The following is a 15,556-nucleotide window of genomic DNA, read 5'->3' as shown; positions in this document are numbered from 1 at the left end:
ATGCTCTACCCATTGTACTGTTTTGGACCCAGGATTTTTCATATGATCTCTTATTAAGCCCTCAAAAATGCTCCATTTGTAACAGCCAGATGCTGGGGAGAGTCAAATAGCACTCTTCTAGGCACAAACAAGAGAAATAGGTCGAAAACACAATTTTAGTTTCCTTTAAGAGCAAATGAGTAAAACTGCTACAGACATAGTCCAATTGTATAATATATTCCATGGTAAAAGTTGCTTTTATTTAGAGGACAAAAAGTTTCATGCTAGCTATTAGCCACAGTCTGGAGTAGATTGAAATTGTTACAATAACACTTGTGAAGCCAATGAGACAAGCATATTCTTGTTCCTTGGTAATCTTCCTCCATTCCATCTTTCTCAAATGTACAATTCTTTATATGGTTGGATGACTCTGAGCAAATCAAATAGGCTTCCCACCCTAACGCATGTACACACCGAAATGGCTTAATCCCATTTTTCATTGACTCACATGGCAATTGTTATACTCATTACCTGTATGAAAGTCTTGCCCACGCATTACCATATAAAAACCTAACACTTTATATATAAAGCACTGAAGGTAAGAGATAAATTGTAGAAAGGCAGTTAGACTTTATCAACCCGTTGTTTATAAAAGAGATGACCATGTAGCCACCAAAGAATGCTGTTTCCCCTCCCAAAGTAAGTGATCTTATTAGAAGCAGCTGGTCCAGCTAAGAACTAATGTCCCATCCTCCTTAAATTGAGACAGGGCCATGAGCTTGCTTCCCGTCAATGAAATGTGAGGAGAAATGACCTGTTTCATTTGAAGGGGAGCCAGTTCTTCTGCTATGCCTTTCTATAGACTTTTTCCTCTGTGGTGACACTGGAGACCACACAGTCCGGATGCCGATGTCGTCAGATGGAAGGGTCACCGACTCACTTAAAGGAGGGCTAGCCAAGAGAGTTGCCTAACCAGGAATATGGGACTTGGACTATGTGCTAGAAATAAACATATATGGGGCTGGAGCCATAGTACAGCGGGTAGGGTGTCTGCCTTGCATGGGGCCGGGCCGGGTTCGATTCCCAGCATCTCATATGGTCCCCTGAGCACTGCCAGGAGTAATTTCTGAGTGCAAAGCCAGGAGTAACCCTTGTGCATCGCCAGGTGTGACCCAAAAAGAAACAAACAACAACAACAAACACTGTCCTCCCATTGTTCATCGATTTGCTCAAGTGGGCCCAGTAACATCTCCATTTTGGGACTTGTTGTTGCTGTGTTTTTGGTATATTGAACATATCACGGGTAGCTTGCCAGGCTTTGCCATGCGGGTGAGATACTCTCGGTAACTTGCTGGGCTCCGAGACGGGCGGAGGAATTGAACCCAGCTTGGCTGGGCTGGCCGCGCGCAAGACAAACGCCCTAACGCTGTCCTATCGCCCAACCCAAAAAGAAAAGAAAAATAAATAAATAAATATGTGTTACATTAGTTAGCTGATCTTAATAGAATATATTTAAGTTAGATGTACTAAGGCTTATTAGAATGAAGGCAAATATTGAAGAATCATACATATATAAAGAAAAGTTTGCAGGTTAACATTTTACACCACTTATCCAATCTACTTTGAGTTAAATACCAGTTAAAGAGGCAGCAGAGATAAGTTAAAGGACTGAGCACATATGCTTTGTGAACAGGAGACCCAGGTTTAATTCCAAACACCACACAGTCCTTCCCACCCTCCCAGCACAGAGCCAGTAGTCCCAGAGCATCGCCAGGTATGGGCCGCATAAAACAAAACTAAACAAACCACTTTGAGAAGCATGGGCCAGGATAATAGTACAGTCAGTGGGCATTTGTCTTGCTGACTCAGCAAAATCCCTGATACCCCCCATATGGTCCCCCAAGTCCTACCAGGAACACAGAGACAGGCGTAAGCCCTATACACCATCCAAACACCCCCCAAAATAGTGTTGTGTCATATATGCATGTTTTGTCATCAACTAACTAAATAAAAATAGTAGAAAAATTCCCAATGCATCCTTTCTCCTGAAGATAACATCTTCCATACAATGATCAAAACAAGAAAATTTGCACTGAGATGACACTTTTGTTTGTTTTTGTTTGGGGGTCACATCCAGCAATATGTTGTGGTTACATCTGGATCTGCACTCAGGAATTACTCTTCAAGGTGCTTGGGGGACCTTATGGAATGCCGGGGATTGAACCCAGGTGAGTCATGTGCAAGGCAAGCGCCCTACTTGGTGTACTATCTCCTTTGTCCTAGGATAACATCCTTAAAATATTATGAACTCTTGGGTCACGGTCACGGTCCTCCCATTGTTCATCGATTTGCTCAAGCGGGCCCAGTAACATCTCCATCGTGAGACTTGTTACTGTGTTTGGCATATCGAATACGTCACGGGTAGCTTGCCAGGCTTTGCCATGCAGGCAGAGGAATCGAACTCGGGTGGGCCATGTTGGCTGCGTGCAAGGCAAACGCCCTACCCACTGTGCTATTGCTCCAACCTGAACTCTTGGGCTAGAGAGATAATACAGCAAGTAGGGCACTTGCCTGACAGAAGGCTCATCCAGGTTCAATTCTGGACATCCCATATAGTTCCCCAAGCACCACCAGGAGCAATTCCTGAGTGCAGAGCCAGGAGTAACCACTGGGCATAACCAGATCTGATCTAACCTCTACCTCTCCACCTCTATCCCCATCAAATATACTATTAACATAAGGCTGGAGGTTAAGATGCATGTCACAGTGGGGTGGCCCCAGGAACCCCCAGTCCTTTAGGGACCAGCAGCATTGCTTTCTCCTTTGCAGTGTACATCATGAGTCAAGAATCACAGTAAGGGACCCTGGCCAAAATAAATAAATAAATAAATAAACAAAACTATAGACCATATTTGGATTTCACTTTTCCCATGTGCTCAGACTTTCTCTCTCTCTCTCTCTCTCTCTCTCTCTCTCTCTCTCTCTCTCTATCTCTAAGAGAGAGAGTGATTTTTACCCTGTATAAAGAGTTGTGTAGTCACCACCATATCAGAGTCTAGAATATTCAAATCCTGGGATGAGAGAGATAGAAGAAGGGTTGAGGTGACTGCCTTGCATGCGGCCAAAATTGGGTTTGATCACAGAAACTATTTGGTCCCTGGAGTTCTCTGAGTGATCTCTGAGCCACACTCAGTGTGGTCCACCTATCAGCCCCATGAATAGTGTTCAATCCCCATTTTACAGATGAAGAAACTATGCATAAATTATGAATATTAGCAGATAACAGGTGGCAAATTCAGGCATCAAAGCCCACAAAAATGGATCTGGAGACTTTAGATTCTCCCAGCCTCTGCCTGACGTGTGTGTGTGTGTGTGTGTGTGTGTGTGTGTGTGTGCACGTCTGTGCATGCATACTCAAAGGTCACAGTACAAGGATCCAACCCAAGTCTTTTGTATTCAAAGGATGTACTTAGTCCACTGAACTCTCTCTCCTGAAGCCATCTTAACCAAAAACTTCATCTAAGCATTTATCGAGCATATCTGAAATATTCTAGTGCATTCATATACACCTACTCAAATAGTTTGCTCTTGGATATTTAACTATATACAATATATAAATGGCATATAGTGATTCCCAGCCATGAATTAAAACTGGATTGAATTCAGAATTTCCTACTAGGATTTACAGTTCAATTGGCATTTTCTAAAGAAAAAGGTTGCTTAAGGACCAGGTAGATAGCTCAAAGGACTTTGCTTGAGGGAGATTCACAGTCACTCCCTGGCACCACGTGGTACCCCAAACACCACCAGGGAGTGACCCCAAGATCTGAGCTGGGAATAGCCTCCAAGCACTACTGAGTGTGGCCCCAAATAAGAACAATAAAGAAAAAAAAAGTAGCAGATCAAAGGCAAAACACAACTCACTGTAGCCTTGTTTCATTATCTAGAATATATTTGTCTATTTATCTAATTTTTTCTATCCTCAAGCTATTATATTTTTAGTATTATGTATATATAATCAGTTTAATCCAGTTTCTGTCAGGGATCACTCCTGGCAGTGCTCGGGGGACCCCAGGTAGTGCTGGGGATCAAACCTGAGTTTCCTGCATGCAAAGACTATACTCCAGGATGTTGAATTAGCTTTCTAGGCCCCCAGATATTCAAATTTTATAGAGGAAAATAAAATTCTCAACATTAGGAACCAAAGAAAAGGTAAAGGCCCTCCCGTTGATCGTCGATTTGCTCGAGAGGGCCCAGTAACGTCTCCATTGGAGACTTTGTTGTTACTGTGTCTGGCATATCGAATACTCTTGGTAGCTTGCCGGGCTCTCCGAGAGGGGCGGAGGAATCGAACTCGGGTCGGCCATGTTGGCTGTGTGCAAGGCAAACGCCCTACCGCTGTGCTATCGCTCCAGCCCTATTTATTTATTTGCTAAGACAATTATTTATTTGTCTTATTTATTTATTTATTTGCTAAAACAGGGATTTATTTGACATTTATTTGACATTTATTTGTCTTATTTACTTACTTTTACTTTACTATTTATTTATTTATTTATTTGCTAAGACAGGGATTGCAAGCACTGGCTATTCTTAGATAGAAGGAATAACATATACCTATTTATTATGGGACATTTATTTAGTATCATTTTACTGACCATAAAACAGTTACCATCTCTTGATCCTTTACAGATGTTTTAAGTATTTGTCTAGTATTGTATACAGATGAGAAACCCCAGGGGTTGCCCTTTCCATACAGAAGTTAACTGCAGGCAAATTCAGACAGACCCCTTCCCCTTGGTAACTGCTGTCTCCCCAGGAGGGGTTTTTATTTTGTACCAACAACTCCCAAACTGTACACAATGCATCTGGGGTGCTGAAGGGCAACTTAGGACCAGAGCAGTAGTACAGTTGATAAGGTGCTTGCCTTGCATGTGGCCAACCTAGGTTTGATTCCTGGCATCCCATACAGTCCCCTGAGACCGCTAGGAGTGATCCCTGAGTACAGAGCTAGGAATAAGCCCTGAACACACCAGTTGGGGCCAAAAACATCAAACATAAATAATAAAATAACCAGGAAAAAGAAGAATTTGGTTTAAACCCATTTCTAAAGGTCACTCTCAGTCTATTTAACCCTTCCAATCCCATGCAACGTACCTTGCAAATTTATTTTTTAAGTTTCTAAAACACATGCACATGGACCAAAGTTAAGGTTAATGCTTACTTACTTAATGCTTGCTTTGCATGCAACCAACCTGGGTTCAAACCCCAGCACTCCGTATGGTCTTCCCAAGACTGCCAGGAGTAAGCCCTGAACACAGCCAGGTGTAACCCCCGCCCCCCACAAAAAAAGGCATAAAAAAAAATAGTAAAACACATGCACGCAAATTACTGTTTATCCAAAGCTAAGGGACTTGAGCAAAGCTTCTAAATTACAGCTTCTAAGCCTTGTTAGAAGAGACTGGCTGTGCTACACAGACAGAACATGCCCTCAGGTCTGTGCCAAGGAAGGGGAGGGACAGCAAAATAGTCCCTTCCTGGCACATAAAGACTTTCATTATTTGGGGTCAACAAGAGAGCTCCAGGGGCTAAGGGCATGCACTGCAAACTGCAAACTGCCTTTGACCCTTTACCCTTGGCATGCAAGGTCCTTTCAGCACCACTAGGTGTGACTCAGTTTTTAAAGTTTCTGCTTTTTTTTTTTTTCTGATTTGCATCTTACTCTCAAGAACTTACTTTTAAGTCAGTAAGAATTCCACATCTTAGAAGCTGGCTTCGTGGGGCTGGAGCGATAGCACAGCTGGTAGGGCGTTTGCCTTGCACGCAGTCGACCCAGCATCCCATGTGGTCCCCTGAGCTACTGCCAGGAGTAATTCCTGAGTGCAGAGCCAGGAGTAACCCCTGTGCATCACCAGGTGTGGCCCAAATAGCCAAAAAAAAAAAAAAAAAAAGTAAATTAAATTAAATTTAAAAAAAAAAGAAGCTGGCCTCGCATGGGGGAAAAGGCAGCTCAGAGGCAGTTCAGATAGAGAAGGGACCACCAAGTAAAGGGTGCTAGGAGGGCCTGCTCAGAATGGGAGATGCGGACTGAAAGTAGACTATAGACCAAACACGATGGCCATTTAATGCCTCTACTGAAAACTACAACACCGAAAAAGAGAGAGAGAGCAAAAGACCCTGCCACAGAAACGGGGTGGGGTGAAGGGGACGGGGTGGGGGTGGTGGGAGGGATACTGGGACCATTGGTGGTGGAGAATGGGCACTGGTGGAGGGATGGGTACTCGATCATTGTATGACTGAAACGCAAGCACGGAAGTTTGTAAGTCTGTAACTGTACCTTATGATGATTCACTAATAAAAAATTTTAAAAAATGAATTCTCCAGATTGCTATAGACTGGCTTGTTTAGGAAGTTCCCTCCCAAAATTTTTTATTAATATTATTAGATATTCTGTGTGGAAAAAAAAGGGGGAAGTTACCCCCAAACTCCAAACAAGTGGTTCCTTTGCCGGGGAGGGAGTGATGAGTGGGAGCAGTCCTCTGTAGCTCTCCTGGGGAGAGTCCAGTTCTGCAGTCAAGGGGCCTAGACTTGCATCAGATTCTCATTTAAACTGCACCTCCAAGCGGCTTACAGTCTGCTGTATATTGCTCCAGGACCTACAAGGATCTGGGAACTGGAAGTGCATCTCATCTCTAAGCAGAGCAGGTTCACAAGCTGACTGCTTGGACCTGGAGTACATTTGTACCCCCTATCTGCTGGGCTCAAGGTCACGGGGAAGCTAGAAACCAGGCATAGAACCAGTCGCCTCCTCAGCTTTCCTCTCCAGGTGTTTCTCACACCTGGCAGTGCTTCAGGGCTTACTCAAGGCACTGCTCAGGGGTCTATATGTGCATTGGAGATAGAAGCTGGGTCAGCAAGGCAAACACCTAAACCCACGCACCTTCTCTCCCTCTCCTTATGTTTTTTTTTCTTATATATACAAAACTTTGATAGTTTACCTTATAAGTTAGGCATAGTAAGAGATTAAAAAAACTAATAATTTTACAGACAAGGGCCAGGATTGCTCCGTGGTTGGAAGCCTGCCTTATGAGCTAGGGGAGAAGGCAGTTGGGAACAGAGAAGGGATCACTAAGTCGATGATGGCTGGAGGGATGGCTCAGGATAAGAGATGTGTGTTGAAAGTAGACAAAGGACCACACATGGTGCCCTCTCCGTATCTTTATTGCAAACCATAATGCACAAAAGTAGAGAGAAAGAAGAAAATTGTCTGCCATAGAGGCAGGGGGTGGGGTAGGATGGGAGGGAGGGATACTGGAAACATTGGTGGTGGAAGATATATACTGGTGGAGGCATAGATATTCGATCATTTAAAGACTGAAACTCAATCATGAAAGCTTTGTAACTGTATCTCTCAATAATTCAATTAAAAAACTAATAATAAAAATAGAAGTATAACAACATACAGTATCAAGACTTATAGGAATGCCATGATTAAAGCGAAGGGTGCAGAGCAGTGTAAACTGTCAAAATCCTGTAGGGTTTTTTCAAAATTTTACTGTAGGTACTATATCCAGAGCAGTGTGGACCACGGAGAGCTAAGACCTTGGAAAGCAACACCTCAGAGAAGGGATCTCTTCTTTACAGACTCTTCTCAAGGGGCTCTGAAAAGCTAACAGGTTTAAGCAACAAGCTAATTTTTTGATGAGGCTCACAAAGATATGAGTTCTTTTCTCGCCTCTAAAAAGACAGCCGGGACTGTAACAGCTCGTTGGCAGAGCAATAACCCCAGTCAGTGTGTGAGGCCCTAGATCTATCCCTCCCTCCCCCACAACCACCACAGTGAACAAAGGGTAGCAGGAAATTTAAGGTACTTGTCTTGCTCCAGAGACCCTTGTTCGAATCCCAGGCACTGCCAACGGACCCAACTACCACCAGGGATCACTCCTGAGCACCGAGCTGGGAAATGCCTGTGGGCACCCCAGATATAGCCCCAAGACAAAAATATATATATTTTTTTAATTAAAATCAAAATAAAGCACACTAGACAATCCCACGACCTTTTGAAGCATCTCTTGGGGTTGCAAGGGGAAACTTGGAATCTGTGTGAGAATGTACAGCAGAGAATGCAAGGTGCCAGACGTGCACTGGGGCCTATGTACACACCTACCACACACACACCCACCTACCACACACACACCAGGAGATGCACGCTGGAGCTGCATCCCCTGCCGCGCCCCCCCCCCCACCCCGCTCCCCGCGGGGGCAAACGTTCTTAACCCATTTGACAGTATGATAGCTCCACTCTGGTTGCAAATAATACGCCCCTCCACCTCTACCACCGTGTGGACCCGCAAAAGTGCTCAACCCATTTGACAACATGCAAGCTCCAGTTGCAAATAATCCGCCCGTCCACCCCCCCCCCCCCCCCGTCTCCGCCTGGACCCTCACCACTCAAGTGTGGGTGACTTGGCGCCCGAATGCAAAGTCCGGGGGAGACGGTGAACATTTCACGGGGCCGAATGCAGCTAGAACCGGTGTCAGCGCGCGCGGGGCAGGCGCAAGTTGCACTCCTTTGCAGACCTCAGGGCATTGGGCAGGCGGGTGGGCGGCAGTGGGTCTAAACCACGTTACCGGGCCCGGGACCGCGGGGACCGCATACGGACCAACAGGGACCTCCTTCTTCACATCACAGGTCCCTCGTATCTACCCCCACCCCCACCACTTTCTGCAAACTCTTTGAGTTCACTGACGCAAAGGGGGCGACAAAAACAAAAAGAAGTTTCCTACTTTCCCTCCACCAAGCTCTCTTTATTTATTTATTTATTTTAAGGAGGAAACTGAGGCAGAGCGATGGGAAGAAGTGTCGCAGGGCAGCCCTCACTCCTTCCTCCCTGGCTCTGATTTCCCAGGAGGCCGCAAACAAGGGTGCAAGGAGCTTGGTGCGGGTCTCTGCCCCCAAGCAGCACACACACAGAGATCTGGGGGGGTCCCCAGGGTGCAGCACCCCCCGACCTAGCCCCGTACACGGGCTCAGAAGCCCCGGGAAAGAAGCGGTCGAGAATTAGAGGGGTGGCCAGGGGACCCCTCCAGGGACCCGGAGAAGCGGCTCCGTACCTTGCTTCCGCGCACCGGACGTCCGCGCCGTAAGGAGACGATGGGGTGTTGGTTGGGGGGAGGGCGAGGGGCTGCGAGGGGGACCGACTCCCGCTGACTCCGGCGGGCCCTGGGCCTGGGCGCTGCACGCGCCGCGCCTGCAGCCGCCTGCACGCCCCGAGCTCCCGCGGGTTACCTGTGGCCGAGCCCGCCCCGCCCGCACCTTCTACACTGGGCACGCAGCGGCGCACAGCGGCAGGCCCGGGTACTGCAGGGCCGCTGGGACCGTTCCCAGGTGGGCCGCCCGGGGCCGTGGCGACCACCTAGTCCTCCATCCCGTCTCAAAAGAACTGGAGGAAGGGGGCTGCCGTGGAAGTGGGGCTTTCCCAGGAGTGGGTTCGACTCCAGGCATTGTGACCCCCAGCTCAAAGCTAGGAGTAGCCCTTGAGCAGTGCAGGGTGTGGTTCCAATTTTTTTTTTTTAATTAATGTTATTGGGGATGGAGTGATAGCACAGAGGGTAGGGTGTTTGCCTTGCACCTGGCCGACCCAGGTTCAATTCCCAGCATCTCACATGGTCCCCGGAGCACCGCCAGGAGTAATTCCTGAGTAAGAATGACCAAGAGTAAGCCCTGTGCATAGCCGGGTGTGATCCAAAAAGAAAAAAAAATTAACGTTATTGTACTAAGGTATGAATGAGTGAGACAGAGAAATATGGGAGGTATTCTCCCAGGAACTTTACCGGAGGAGAGGAGAAACCATCACTCTCTAGTTCATTTACCTAGGGTCCACCTCTGAGGACACTGAGCAAGGACGGTGACGAATGTGCCAGATATTCCGTGGAAAGCTAGGGGACTAGATAGGAAAGGAAGCCTTTATCCCAAGAGCTGGTCGCTAAGCTCATCATAACCACCCCACCAGCAAAAGCACTGAGCATTTCCTGATGAAAAGCACTGAGCATTTCCTGATGACAGACAAAACAGACTTTACAGACCATTGACTCCCGCTTTCCTTGTTGGGCTATTGGGGGGGGGGGGGGTAACCCAGCAATGCTCAGGGGTTACTCCTGGCTCTGCACTCAGGAATTACTCCTGGTGGTGCTTGGCGGATCATATGGGATGTCAGGGGTTGAACCCGGAACAGCTGCGTGCAAAGCAAACGTCCTACTGGCTGTACTATCGCTCCAGTCCCTGAGCTATTTCTTTAGGACCTGCAAGAGTTTCCCTCCACCTCGAGAGTTCTCAATAACTTATTACTGACTTAGGGCTGGAGAGAGAGAGGGAGAGTTCAAAGGGCTGAGCAGATGCTTTGCACTCAGAAAATAGGAATTCGACTCAAGGCACCGTGTTCCCCCAACACGAAGCTGGGGTGTAGCCCTGGAGCAGTTCAGGGTGTGCCCCCAAATTAAAAAAAATAATGTTATTGTACTAAAGTATGAATGAGTGAGACCAAGAAACAAGGCAGGTGTTCTCCAAGAACAAGGCTTAGAACCCTAGAAATGGAGTTTCAGTTTTAATTGAGGGGTGGAACCAGCAAGTTTTATTCAAATCTTTTCTGAGTTTTGGCGGGCAGAACAAAAACGCAGCAGGCGGGGCACTTGTCTTGTATGTGGCAGATCTGGGTTCTGTTCCCTGAACCACATAAGCACCCTCTGACCCCATCCCACCAGGAGTGATCCCCGAGCACAGAGCCAGGAATAAGCCCTGAGCACAAAGTCAGGAGCAAACCTTGAGCACAGAGTCAAGAGTAAATCTTTAGTACTGCTGGATGTGCAAAAGCAATATTTTTACTTATTTATTCTACTTTTATCCACTCCCCACTTTATTTAAATGCTGTGCTTTACAAACTTGTTCATGATGAGTTGTTACAGGCATTCAGTATTCCAACACCAAGCCCACCACCACTGTCACCTTCCCTCCACCATTGTCTCCAAGTTCCCAACCACCCCTCAAGCCTGCCCCCATAGCAGGTCCACAATAATTTATTTTATATTGTTTGTTACCACTAACTGTCTGGTGGAATGATTTTTAAAAAAAGACTTCAGTAAAAGAAAATTTGTGAAAATTGTTGTATCTCACCATGGGGACATTAGGTGCTTGTCTGAGGGTTTACTAAGCTGATGTTGCCACCTAAGCCTTCTGTGTTAATTTTTTTGTTAGTGGAGCTTAGTTGGCTTCTAGGTTCCATTCCCATCCAATCTGGTATGCTCCTCCTGGGAAGTTAGTATTGTAGAGTTTGGAGATGTAGCTCCAGAAAACCCAGAATACTTGGATTTTCCAGGTATCCTCCAGAATCCAGCTGGAAACCTGCTTTTTGGGCATGAGTGTGGCTGCCAGGGCTTTGATAGAACAGAAACGTGGGCTGCCCTCCCCCTGAGATGGCCCCAGAGGTCTCTGCCAGGATGAGTATTCAAGAAATTTTTGCAGGTAGTTGATCTCTTTTGAGATTTATTTTTGACTCTTTGGAGCAGGGCTGGTAGATGAGCTTTCATGACTGCGACAGTGGGATGTGGGTGTGGCTAGGGCTTTTGGAAGTAAGAAAAGCAGTGAGGAGTGCAAAAAAACATTTTTTTCTTTCTTTCTTTCTTTCTTTCTTTCTTTCTTTTTTTGCTTTTTGGGTCACACTGGTGATGCTCAGGGGTTACTCCTGGCTCTGCACTCAGGAATCACTCCCGGCAGTGCTCAAGGGACCATATGGGATGCTGGGAATCGAACCCGGGTCAGCCACGTGCAAGGCAAACGCCCAGCCTGCTGTGCTATCTATCGCTCCAGCCCCAGGAAGCAAAAACATTTTTACAAAATAAACTTAAAAAAAAAAGTTTTGGTCACCCTCTGCCATGCTCAATGTCTACTTTGCTCTGTGCTCAGGGATCACTACTGGCATGCTCAAGGGATCATATGCAGTGCCAGAGATCAAGCCAGAGTTTGCCACATGCAAGGTAAGCATCTTCTCTGTGTTATCTCTTGGGTCTGGAACCAGCTGATGTTAAAGCTGAGTTTTCTTATCATGTTGGAAATAGGCCTGGTTTCCATGGGCGAGGAATCATGATGATCTTTATCTTAGGATTTTTGTTTTTGCTGCTCCTCTCCGCTGAAGAAACTTTATTATTTAGTGGGTGCTGGTTGCGGGGTGGGGTGGAGGGAATGGGTGGTGGGGAGGTTGGTCCACATACAGCGATGATGCTCAGGGGTTACTCCTGGCTCTACACTCAAGAATTCTCCTGGTGGGGCTGGAGTGATAGTACAGTGGGAAGGGCATTTGCCTTGTATGCGGTCAACCCCGGGTTCGATTCCCAGCATCCCATATGGTCCCCTGAGCACCACCAGGAGTAATTTCTGAGTGAAGAGCCAAGAGTAACACCTGTGCATCACTGGGTGTGACCCAAAAAGAAAAAAAAAAAAAGAATCCTCCTGGTGGTGCTCAGAGGACCATACAGGATGATGATGATGGAACTTTCCCCGAGTCAGCTGTATACAAGATAGGTGCTATTACTCCTGCCCAACTTTAGACAGGAGAAAGGCATATTGTCCCTGCCCACACTAGAAAATGGAATCACTGTCCTGTATCACTGTCCTCCCAATGTTCATCGATTTGCTCGAGCGGGCCCAGTAACGTCTCCATCGGAGACTTTGTTGTTACTGTGTCTGGCATATCGAATACGTCACGGGGAGCTTGCCAGGCTCTGCCGTGCGGGCGAGATACTCTCGGTAGCTTGCCGGGCTCTCTGAGAGGGGCAGAGGAATCGAACTCGGGTCGGCCACGTTGGCTGCTTGCAAGGCAAACGCCCTACCCGCTGTGCTATCGCTCCAGCCCAGAAAAAGGAAAGAGCTTGGAATTCACATATGATTACAAAAAGTCCCCATCTTATTATATAGCTAGAATTTTATTTAGCAGTTTGAAGTCTCTTCTCTGCATACACCTTGCCTTCACCAAATTCTGTTCCTCGAGTCTGTCATTCCCCACTTAGAGCTGTTAGAACACATTTTATTTCAGTGTCCTGCCATTAGTAGCTCTGGATATTTTTGCTGGCAGGTCATTCCTGATTTTCCTCCCCCTTTAAATCAAGAGATGTAACACACAATCTCTCCTTTAGGGAACAGGTTTGGACCAAACCTGCTAGTGCTCAGTGCTACTCTTGTCTCTGGGCTCAGGGGACCATATTCGGTGGTGGGAAAACTCTTGTTCTGTCTCTCCTCCCCTTTCAAGCTAACCCATTCTTTCTTAGACTTTTACAGAGGAGTTTCCGTCTGAAGCTCATAGAATAAAGAACCAGAGTCGGCCACTCCCCTAAGGCGGCTTTTATAACACCACCACCCAGTTGCAATGAAGTGGCTGTTTTAAGTTTCATTTGTGGGCCGTCAGAGTTCTCACACATCAATTCCGCTGAAAGGAACAGAAAGCCCGGGCCAGACTGTAAAGCTAGACAAGAGCTCCCGGGAGCTGACAGGCCTGCGGTGGCTCCCAGACTTTGATTAATGAGCGAGCCTGGTGTAGGGACTCACGGAGCAGGCGGGAGGGAAGCCCCTTGGGGATCTTTGCTCGCTCATCTCCAAGTGAACACACACTTTTGGGGCGAGTCCTGGAAAGTGATGCCTACGCTTCCCTCTGTAGGAGCTGCCGGTTTCAGTCCAGTCACAGCCCCCTGGGACGTCCTCACTCCCTCAGGAAAGGGAACTGAGTGCTGAAAGGAGGTAGAGGGACAAGCATACCCTTTCGGTACCTGTATTGCAAACCATAATACCCAAAAGGAAAAGAGAGAGAGAGAGAGAGAGAGAGAGAGAGAGAGAGAGAGAGGAGAAATGGGGGAGGAGGAGGGAGAGAGAAGGGAGAGAGAAGGAGGGAGAGAGATGGGAGAGTGAGAAGGAGGGAGAGGGGGGGAGAGAGAAAAAAAGAGAGGGGAGAAAGATGGGGGAAAGAGAGAGAGAGAAAGAGGGGGAAGGGAGATGGGGAGAGAGATGGGGGAGAAAGAGAGAGGAAGAGAGAGAGAAAGAGTTGTCTACCATAGAGGCAGGGCTGGGCATGTAAGTGGCAGGAAGGAACCTGGCGGGGACATTGGTGATGGGAAATGTGCACTGGTGGAAGGACGGGTGTTGGAACATTGTACAACTGAAACCCAATCAGGAACAATTGTGTAACTGTGTATTTCACAGTGATTCGATTAAAAAAATTAAACTAAATTTTAACTGAATTTTGAAAAAATTCAGTTGAAAAAGAAAAAGAAAGAAATCTGCTCTGTCCAATGATGTTCTCAGCCCGGTGCGACCATAATCTGCTGAGTGCTGGCAATATCTTGTTTGTTTTGTTTTTGTTGGAGGGGCATACCTGGTGGTACTCAGGGGTCACTCCCTGGGCTATGTGTCCCAGGTTGCTCCCACTGATGCCCAGGAAGACATGAGGAGCGGGACGGAATCCAGGGCTCCAGCACACAAAGCATGTCCTCCAGCTTTCTCAGCCATCTCTCTGGCCTCTCTGGCTACATCTCTTTAATGGGTAGGTTGCGCTAGTTAACTCTCTCATCTGTTGCAATTCATTCTTAAGCGCCCTCACCCCATTCTAGCTTCTATCTCTGTCATTTCCTGAAATTGCCCTTGCTAAGTCTTCTGCTCAAGAAAAGAACCATAAGTACCTCCGTGGTTAAACCCTCCTACAACTCCAGAGGAAAGTACTACCCTGAATTTTGCATTAATATTTACTTATCTTCTCTCTCTTTCTCTCTCTGTCTCTCTCTTTATCGCTCTCTTTCTCTCTGTCTTCTGTCTCTGTCTTTCTCTGTGTCTCTGTCTCTGTCTCTGTCTCTGTCTCTGTCTCTCTCTCTCTCTCTCTCTCTCTCACCCTCCCTCCTATGGAACAAACTTTTTTCAATTCAGCAATATTGAGTTTCTGGTTTTTAGTTTGCTTTTGTTGGGGCCACACCTGGTGATGATTAAGGGCTATTTTTAACTCTGACTCAGGAGTTACTCCCATTGGTGCTTAAGGGACCATGCAGTACTGGGGATCAAACTCAGACTCCTGCATGCAAAGTCTGTGCTCCAGCCTACTGAGCTGTCTCCCCAGGCCCTCAGCATTCTTTTGTTTCATATTCAGCTGTTCACTTTTTCTACTGTATAGTATTTTATTATAAGATGATGCCACAAGTTATGTACAGAAGCTATTTTATTTTTTATTAAGTCTAATTAAAAACACTTTGATGTACAAGATTGTTCGTTTTACAGTTGTTTCAAGCATTTAGTGTTCGAACACCACCGACGTGACCTTCCCTCCATCTTTACCTTCTATTTCTCTCCAAATCCCAACCTGCCCCTTTAGTCACATAACAAATTTACTTTACATTATTTATTCCAGGGCTGGAGCACAGATACCACAGCAGTTAGGGCATTTGCCTTGCACGAGGCCAACCCAGGTTTGATTCCTCCGTCCCTCTCAGAGATTCCGGCAAGCTACAGAGAGTATCCCGCTCACATGGCAGAGCCTGGCAAGCTACCCAT

The 15,556-nt window shown here is 46.7% G+C and overlaps 1 protein-coding gene across 4 annotated transcripts in view; it reads right to left on the bottom strand.

Moving 5' to 3' along the window:
- Positions 1-9,256, bottom strand: part of ANKRD6 (ankyrin repeat domain 6) — a 190,383-nt gene extending 181,127 nt beyond the window's left edge. For all 4 annotated transcript variants that reach the window (XM_056125346.1, XM_056125348.1, XM_056125349.1 and 1 more), the window contains exon 1: positions 9,094-9,256. The gene's annotated coding sequence lies outside the window, so the exon portion shown is untranslated. The remainder of the gene's footprint in view (positions 1-9,093) is intronic.
- Between the last annotated feature and the right edge of the window lie 6,300 nt (positions 9,257-15,556).

This window comes from Sorex fumeus, unplaced genomic scaffold (genome assembly GCF_029834395.1).
Source record: "Sorex fumeus unplaced genomic scaffold, SorFum_2.1 ptg000054l, whole genome shotgun sequence".
Lineage (NCBI taxonomy): Eukaryota > Metazoa > Chordata > Mammalia > Eulipotyphla > Soricidae > Sorex > Sorex fumeus.
This window is presented reverse-complemented; position numbering and strand designations above follow the sequence as displayed.